Source organism: Eleutherodactylus coqui, chromosome 11 (assembly GCF_035609145.1).
Source record: "Eleutherodactylus coqui strain aEleCoq1 chromosome 11, aEleCoq1.hap1, whole genome shotgun sequence".
Lineage (NCBI taxonomy): Eukaryota > Metazoa > Chordata > Amphibia > Anura > Eleutherodactylidae > Eleutherodactylus > Eleutherodactylus coqui.
The window spans coordinates 81,811,370-81,821,528 of NC_089847.1; the positions used below are offsets into that span (position 1 = coordinate 81,811,370).

The window sequence follows — 10,159 nt, forward strand, 5'->3', positions numbered from 1 at the left end:
CTCACCTCCCCTGGCATTCTGCGGCACTGCTGCAGGCTGTAACTCCCTCCTTGTCCCCGACAGAGCATTGCTTTCTGGATGCGGGGCTTGAAATCCCCGCCTCCAGAAAGCTAATACTGTGATTGGCTAACTCACTGGGTATCAGCCAATCACAGCCGTTTAACATTGAATGGCTGTGAATGGCTGACGCTCCGTGAGTTAGCTAATCACAGCCATTTAATGATGTCATTGAATGGCTGTGATTGGCTGACGGCGCGTGAGTTAGCCAATCACAGCATTAGCTTTCTGGAGGCGGGGATTTCAAGCCCCTGCATCCAGAAAGCAATGCTCGGTCGGGGACGAGGAGGGAGCGACAGCCTGCAGCAGCACCGCAGAACGCTGGGGGAGGTGAGTACTGTTTTTTTTTTTGACACTTTTTTTTTGTATAGCCGGCGTATAAGACGACCCCCGACTGCAAAGCAGATTTTTGGGTGTTAAAAGGTCGTCTTATATGCCGAAATATAAGGTATATTTTCACAACCTATCAGTGCCTATCAACATGCTTTGCTCATCAGTGCTCGTTACAACAGGTTAATTTTCAGCCCATCTAAAAGGACCTTTAGTAATTATAAATATAGGTTGTAAGATACCCCAACTGTTTTGGGGGGAAAAAAAGTGATATACAGTGCTTACTTAAAGGGGTTGTCTCGCAAAATAAAGTGGGGTTATACACTTCTGTATGGCCATATTAATGCACTTTGTAATGTACATCGTGCATTAAATATGAGCCATACAGAAGTTATTCACTTACCTGCTCCGTTGCTAGCGTCCACGTCTCCATGGTTCCGTCTAATTTCGCTGGCGGCTTGCTTTTTTAGACGCGCTTGCGCAGTCCGGTCCTCTGCTCTGAGCACGAGCCGCTTCAGCGTGTTCGCCACTACAGCTCTTCTGCGCATGCGCAGACGAGCTGTAACTTCTCGGGAGCGCGCTGGAGCAGCCATTCTGCTACCATCCTCTCTTAGAGAGGGGTGCAGAAACTTCAGCAGCCCAGCCCAGCAGCCCTGCCGTGAAGCCGCCCAGCAGCCCTGCCGTGAAGCCGCCCAGCAGCCCTGCCGTGAAGCCGCCCATGTAAGTGAGGGGTCGGGGGTGATGTGTGCGCAGGGGGGACTGTACCGCTGTGGCCCCGGAGCCTACCGCTGTGGCCCCGGAGCCTACCGCTGTGGCCCCGGGGGCCTACCGCTGTGCCCCGGGGCCTACCGCTGTGGCCCCGGGGCCTACCGCTGGGCCCCGAGGCCTACCGCTGGGCCCCGAGGCCTACCGCTGGGGCCCCGGAGCCTACCGCTGGGGCCAGGGGCCTAGCGCGGGGGAGCCGGGGCCTAGCGCGGGGGAGCCGGGGCCTAGCGCGGGGGAGCCGGGGGCCTAGCGCCGGTTACCTGCTGCCTGGCGGTGGGTGACTGTGGCCCAAGAGCGTGTGCCGTGGTCGGCCGCGTTCAATCCCGAGGCCCGGTCGGTGGCTGTGGAGTCCGGTCGGCGGCTGCGGGGCGTCTGGTTGTCAGGGAGACACAGCTGGTAGCGTCTCGGGAGCGCGCACGTCGGGCTACAGCAAGCGACGGGAAAAGAGCCGGCGGCCATCTTGGGGAAACTTTTTATAAGTTGCTGAAACGCTGGAACTGTAAGTAGAAACCGGCTAGAAAAGTCATTTACATGGGTGCTTAGTAATGTATGCTTAATAAGGGGGACTGGGCAAAAAAAAAATTTCACTGCTTCCTCGAGACAACCCCTTTAATTACACCATGCAGTGTCCAAGTAACAGTGGCATGCACTGCCTAAATAATCCAATCTTGCAGTGCAGTGTGCAGGGTTCAAATAATAGTGAAGGCTTTTGTGCCCCTGATTCTAGCTGCCGGTTTTAAGGTGGTCTGCTGTGCGGACTGTTCATTGTGGAGATGGAGTTATGGAGCCATACGAATGCTAGTGTAACAACATTTTACCACAAAGGATTGCTGAAGGACATTAATGTTCTCTCATCTGCCTCTTCTTTGGATCTCCCAATTCTATGTCAATGTCACATAATGGGCGATAACATTACTCTAGTAATATTGCATGGACTATACTACACTCTTTCCTGCAATAATAGAAGATACAAAAAGGCGTTCATTTATTTCATCCGATCCAGTTTGTATCCACATGGTTTGAATGAAGAATAAATTTACATTTTCTGATAAATCCCTTTAGTTGCACAGAAATAGTTATACCTGCTTTTAGCATCCACCTAAATAAAAGCACATTTCCATATCTTCCATCCATTTCACCTAAGACTGATTTCATAGTATTTCAAGTATAAGGGTGCCTTATTTACCGCGAAATCGCGATTTTGCGCGATCGCGATTTTAACATTACAAGTCCCATAGACCCCTGCAGAGAAAAAAATGCTGCGAATTTCGCAGGGAAAAAAAATCGCCAGTGGGTGGGCGCCCTAAGAAGGTAAAGAAATTATGGCATGCTTTATTGGATTCTAAAGCATTCTTTCTAGGGAAAAATAACTCTGCTCAATAGGAGTCCAACGGACCATGTAGGGCAATGCCAGGAGACTTCAGAGCTCTGTACCCCTCAAAGGTGGCCAGGGCAGTAGCCTACTTTGCCTATTCCTCGTCTTGGCCCTGACCTAAACTGATACACAAATATATATAAATATATACACACATAATAGCTGACAATACTTACCACAAAAGCAAAATGGTACCTAGGTAAGCTCAAGAATATAAGGGGGCCCTACAGTCTGCGTAGTGTTATCTAATCAGAGTAACTGTCCTGAAACGAGCAACCCTGATCCTGAACCTTTCCCTAATGTTCCCTAAACTGAAGGTGGGGCAGTCGAAAGAGGCCTCAAGAATAATTGCTACATAACTCTGATAAATTTGAAATAATCAATAGTGGAAAATGCATATAGTGGTATTTGACTAATACACAGCCCTACTCTCACGAATATGAAGATGCAAGTATCAAATAAATATTGCACAATAAATGTTATAATTTAAGATCAACGTATATTCTGCATCCAATCCAAATAAGGAATATGCATTGCACTAAATCCCACAAGGGGAAAGGAGTAGGTCTAATCCGGCCATACAGCGGATAAACACTATGATCAATTATGTTTAGTCCAAAAATCATGAAATATTTTTTTTAATCCAACAGCCGCGTTTCCCCTGTATGTGACAACCGGTTAATTAGGGAGGAATCTCAAAATAACACCAATCAAAAATACTATGGACTAACAGTACAAAAAAGATAACTATCACCCAAGAACCACATTTCACTCCTTATACTTTAGGAAGATTGGAATAAGATCAATAACTATACAATAATGGGGTATGCTACCACAATACAATGATGGAGTATATTATAATCAAGCACAAATACCTTGGGATTAACGCAGTAAAGTATTTACAAGTCATGGTATCCAATCCCATCCATACATGGATCAACCAGTGTGTATCAAAGCATGTTTTTGGATATCAACATAGCAACACCTATATAAGTAGACTGATAAGCTGTAAATCGTGATATTAGAGGAGCCATCACTAAAGAATGTAGCTCATTAGGGTATACATAAATCGTATACTTATCCCTTCAGCCGATGTCTGTGGGGCCGCACATAGAGAGGTGGTTGAAGATATAAGGCCTTCATGGGCACTGAAAACCCCCATCCTCTCCTACTGCAGCCTCATATCTTCAATCACCTCTCTATGTGCGGCCCGTTCTGACTTTCACAGACATCGGCTGAAGGGATAAGTATACGATTTATGTATACCCTAATGAGCTGCATTCTTTAGTAGTAGGCTGTGTAGTATCACGATTTACAGCTTATCAGGCTACTTATATATGTTTTGCTATGTTGATATCCAAAACCATGCTTTGGTACTCAGTGGTTGATCCGAGTGTGGATAGGATTGGATACTATGACTGTCTTGTAAATATTACTTTATTGAGTTAATCCCAAGGTATTTGTGCTTGGTTATAATATTCTCCATCATTGTATTGTGGTAGCATATCCCATTATTGTATAGGTATTGAACTTATTCCAATCTTCCTAAAGTGTAAAGAGTGAAATCTGGTTGTTTGGTGACAGTACTTTTGATGATGTTTTTGAGATTCCTCCCTGATGAACCGGTTGTCACATACAGGGGGAACGTGTCAGGTGGATTTTTCCCATGATTTTTTTTTATCATAGTGTTTATCTGCCATATAGCCGGATGAGACCTACTTCTTTCCCCTTGTGGGATTTAGTGTAATGCATGTTCCTTATTTGGATGCAGTGTATATGTGGATCTTGAAATAATAACATTTATTGTACAATATTTCTTTAATACTCGCATCTCAGTATTCATGAGGCTAACGCTGTATATTAGTCAAATACCAATATATGCATTTTTTACTGTTGATTATTTAAAATTTATCAGAATTATGTAGCAATTATTCTTGAGATCTCTCCTGACTGCTTCCCCTTCAGTTTAGGGAACACAAGGAAATGGTTCTGGATCAGGGTTACCCTTTTCAGGGTGGGTACTGTGATCAGGTAGTAAGAAACACTAGGGTGATTATAGGGCCCCTCTACATTCTTTCTTTTTGATTGTATTTATTAAAGGTTACATTTTAATGATATCCTATGACAAGGGTTCCTTGATGTGGGCTGTGTATTTAAACAGAATGACTGGCAAAAACTGTTGAAGGAACTAGAAGGAACAATTGATTTTTTTCTTTGTAGATCTTGATGCAAAAGTCCGGTTTCCTTAGTATTGTTTGTGAAAAGATGTCAAGATTTCCCAGCAAACAGCTGTGCGCAGGGGCATGCTGGGCATCCTGTGACATTACCACTCAGAGGATCTGGAGGAAGCCGATGCATAAGCTGACAATGTGATAAAAGGAAGGAAAATGACAAATCATGTTGTCATTGATTTGTAGCACAACTTGTTTACGTCAAATCCAAGTGTACATACATTGCTCAACGCAGCTGCTCCAGTGCTCTGCGAGGCTTAATACAGCTATTCAAACACCCAATTAACAGGGTCATGAAATATTAAATACCACTCAACAATAAATGTGATACTTCACACTACTCATGAGGAGACTTTGTGGCCAAGTCTCTTTTGTAGAGTTGATTCTGGTCATGTTTTTCCATGTTCTAGTCGGGTTATATTCTTTCGCACTTGAACTTCTGCCATATGTACTCAGGTCTTTGTATGATTCTGTAACAATATCACCTCAACAGAATACAGATGTTACTATCATATTCCTCTACAAGTACTAGCAAATTACCTCTGTTGACATATGAATCCTGGCATGCTATTATCAGCACCAGCATATATAAAGGACTTAAGCTATGCATTGTTTGTGATAAATGATCAGTCCAAGCCTTGTGTCTACACTGGGAGTGCCATAGTTTGATACAGGGTACTCTTTACACTATGTATATAAAACTGGCTGTGTATGGTACTACCGTGTTTCCCCCCAAATAAGACATTGTTTTGCATTAATTTTTTTGGGCATAGTGTCTTATTTTCAGGGGTGGGGAGTGGGGGGGTCTAATAATACTTACCTAGCAGCCGGCGTTTGGGTCCCTCGTGATGGCCTGTGATTGAATGTCTGTGATTGGTTAATCCAGCGCCGTCTTTCATTGGTTAATCGAGCGCCGCATCAGCCAATTAGAGTATTAGCTTGCTGGAAGTGGGGTATTCAAGCCCCGCTTCTAGGAAGAACTGCTCTGTTGGCATGAAGGAGGACATGGCAGCCTGCAGCAGCACCACAGCCCAGCGCGAGTAACCCGAACACCGGCTGTTAGGTGAGTATTACTATTATTATTATTTTTTTTTACATGTAGCCTAGCTAGGACTTATTTTTGGGGAAGGTTTATATTTCAAGCCTGCTCCTCACCCCCTTCCCGAAAATCAGGGTAGGGCTTATTGTCTGGGAAACACGGTAGTAATGCCGAGTCAATTAGATTTCTATAATTTGCAATCAGAAATATAGACCAGCGAAAGCGCCATAAATGGACTGATCCAACCGTCACAAGTCTTATTTATCACCTTACTTAAAAGGGGTTGTGCCACAAGAAATAGTGTTTACAGTTCTGTGCAGCCTATAAATATATAGTTTTTATATTTACCCTTATTAATATTTTGTATCCCCAGATATTCCACAATAATGTTAGAGTAGCGCCACCTGCTGTTTCCATTCAATATTCTTTCTATGTTCCCTTCAGTAATTGTTCCAGTGTTTATATCCTGAGATATTACAGAAATGTTAGAATAATGCGATCTATTGTGCTTATTCTGTGTCCACCTCAGTGAATATACCAGGGTGGTCACACATGCTCAGCAAATGATAAGAGAGTGACCGTGTTACAGCAAATGCTCAGTATTCCTTCTGACAAGCAAAGGATTCTCATGCTTCCAAAGTAACTAACCTGCCGCACCAGGGATCCCTTTCACATACCTAGTAGAGCAGAAAGAGAAGCGAGACTGCGCACGTGTGACTGTGACGTAGCAAGGTCAGGTGGTACCCAGTGCGGAAATGTTTTTTTGTCACCTTCCCCGCCCGCCCCAATTTTGAAATTATTAAAAGAAGGAAAGACAAGATACTTACGGATGCAAGTGTAATTTTCTGGTTTATTTACTCAACATTGTGGGCATAAACACTTAAAACCTTTGTTTCCTGACTTTGTTCCCTGAAAATTTTAAAATCGCATCATCAAAATCAATTCCTTTCACTACATGACTAATAGTGGACCTAAGATAGCCCTTGATTAATTTTAGCTTTGAAAAATTCCTCTCACACGATGCTACTGAAGCGCATAACATTAACAAAAATCTTAAGGCTAAGGTGATAGTCACAGCTCACCTCCTCCCCCTCCCTGCACAGGTCACAGTACATGCTGGAATAGTCTACTGTAGAAATTAATAGGTCAGTTTCTGTCCACTGTGTGAAAGGCCCATGGGTTCTGCAGTAAAGCATCTCTTTAAATTCTGTGAACTGCAGTAAAGACAAAATGGCCGTCCCGTAGTCGTGTACAGACAATAGAATTAAAAAAATCTATAATCAGAAAATAAAAATAGAAAAAAAAGAGAAAAACTGAATATGTTTCACTATCTGATTTTCCTTAATGAAGAGTAAAGATGATACATTCCCTTTAAGGTTTCCCTGAATCATCAATTTATGGGCAATCCCCCCCCCCCCCCCTCCAAATAAAATGGATTTAAAAAATGCAGACATAACAGTTTTTCACAAGTGTCTTTTGGGTGGTGACTACTTGTTTACTTACCAATATCACGCTTGCCCGTGTGAAGGAGCCCTAACCTGGGTATCTCCTGTATATTATTATGTATGTGCAGCTGCTGTATATAGTGATATACCAGGTTATACCAGCATGCTCCATATCACTATATACAGGAGATGTATAACTTATACCAGCTGTACATATGTAATTATATACAGGAGATACCTAGGTTATATCAGCATGCTCCATATCACTATATATAGCAGATATACATCCCCATGTATATACTGATGCTGATGTAATCTGGATATGTCCTGTACATAATTATATGTACAGCTGGAATAACTTATACCACCTAAACATACAAGATTACATGCAGTACATGGTACATACCTCATTGTACCGCATGTACTGTTCCTCCGGTCTCCTCCTCGGGCCCCGTCACTGTCACTACACGGCCGGATGGACATTGATCCTAACCTCCACTCATCATAAACACAGCTCTACTACATCCATCCTGACCCCAACACATCATGCATACAGCTCAACTACATCCATCCTGACTACCCACAGTACACACACAGCACTACTACATCCATGCTAACTACCCACAGCACACACACAGCTCTACTACATCCATCCTGAACCCCACACATCACACACAGCTCTGCTACATCCATCCTGACCCCAACACATCACGTATACAGCTCTACTTCATCCACCCTGACTACCCACACCACACATAACTCTACTACATTCATCCTGACTACTCACACCACACACAGCTCAATTACATCCATCCTGACTCCCACACATCACACACACAGCACTACTACATCCATCCTGACCCCAACACATCACGCATACAGCTGTACTACACTATCCTGACTACCCACACATCACACACAGCTCTACTACATCCATCCTGACCCCAACAGATCACGCATATAGCTCTACTACATTCATCCTGACTATCCACAGCACACACACAGCTTTATTACATTTATCCTGACCCCCTCACATCATACACAGCTCTACTACATCCATTCTGATCCCCACACACATCTCTACTACATCTATGCTGATGCCACACATCACACATACAGCTCTATCCTGATACCCACACATCACACACACAGCTCTACTACATCCATCCTGACCCCACACATCACATATAATGCTACTCCACACATTGCGCACACAGCTCTACTACATCCATCCTGACCCCAATACATCACACACACAGCTCTACTACTCCATCCATCCTGACCCTCCACACATCCCACACAGCTCTGCTACATCCATCCTGACATGGTCATGTGATCCCTGACTCTTCCCACACAGGTGATCACATGACGGTGACATCATTACAGGTCCTGGAACTGTCACCCCCACACACACACACACACACACTGATAGCGGCCTGCACCTTTCTACGCCACTGGTGTAACCGCCTTGGAACATCTGCTGAGATGGACACTGGATAAAAACAGCAGATGGCACTATTCTAACATTACACCTGGAATATCTTTGGAAAGAACATTTTTTTACAACAGTGTAAATCCAAAAAATGTGGGCTACATTTAACTATAAACAATATTTTTCATGGGATAACCCCTTTTGATTAGGCTCAGATGTAAATATTGGAGGAACACCCTACACCTACTAACCGCAAATCGTAGTGTGCTTTCAGATTGGCAGAATTATTCCGCACATCTCCATGCAGATTTTGATGCGGAATTGTCTTAAATCGGTCTGCAATTCCGCATCAAAATCTGAAATGAGACTTGTGGGTTTTGGTGCGGAAATCGCAGAAGAGGAATAAGTTGCGGATTTGGGAGCGGAATACAAAATAATTCCACTCTGTGTGAAAGCACCCTTATAAGACCCCAATGCACATCGCATGAGATCCATTCTCCTGCTCTTTTCTAATAATCGTAGGAAGGACAGGACCTCAGAGCAAGGAACATTTTCTAAGGATATTTTAAAGAATGGTTACCCTCTTCCTTGGGCCATCATCTTATCCTCCTCTGGATCATAAAAGCTGGATGGGAGGACAGATCTCTGAACTATAAATGGGTGTTTTTGTATTGAGTAGGTATAATTATGAGGAGAGTTGGACAGAGTTAATACAAGACAAGAGTCTGATTCTGTTAGATTGTTGATAATAACAATGGGAAAGTTATAAACAGAAAATTCTAATATCCCTTTAAAAATTAATTTGCTGCCCAGCATTTGGCTGGCATGCTCTCTCCCATTCAGTTGTGAATTTGCAGTCCTACAAAAGGGCTACAGTGTGCTACGTGCAGTCTCTAAGCCTTTTAGTGCTGCTTACTTTGCCTTCCTGTATAGTCTGGAAGGAGAGCGGTATGTTTGGTGTCCAATTTCTTGGGCATACAGACTGCTGATCTAAAGCTCATATCTACAGGTGTTTCCTCCTGCACCTGCGATGCTGTAACCTATAAACAAAACTTGTGTCATACACATAGGGACCTTTCACACGGCACGGAATATTTCACAACAGCATTGCAGAATTTGCTGTCCTTGAATTCTGCACCAAAATCTGCACTGCTAACTGTGGATTATGATGTGGAATTGCTGGCAGGATTCTGCTATTTTCAATTCCGCACCATTAGCTATGTGGCTTCTTAGGCTGAATATTCCACAGGAGGGTATTCGTATTTCACAACACTGTTATGGAAGAATTGCAGAATATTTTGTCCTGTGTGAAAGGTCCCTTAGTCACGATTGCCAAGATAACAGGACATGCTACTTTCTTTGATCAGCTGAGTTTTTTCTGCATAATCAGTGTTTTTGTGAAACCAAACAAATTAGTGGTCAAGAAGGGGGCCAAAGATCAGAGGTTACTACTATCAGTTTATTTAACCTAAACCAAAATTCTAT

General features: G+C 43.3%; 1 protein-coding gene across 1 annotated transcript in view; it reads right to left on the bottom strand.

Moving 5' to 3' along the window:
- The window catches only part of LOC136582045 (vascular endothelial growth factor A-like), a 75,821-nt gene extending 67,294 nt beyond the window's left edge, over positions 1–8,527 (bottom strand). Inside the window, exon 1 of the mRNA XM_066582804.1 lies at positions 7,649–8,527. The gene's annotated coding sequence lies outside the window, so the exon portion shown is untranslated. The remainder of the gene's footprint in view (positions 1–7,648) is intronic.
- Positions 8,528–10,159: the final 1,632 nt, after the last annotated feature.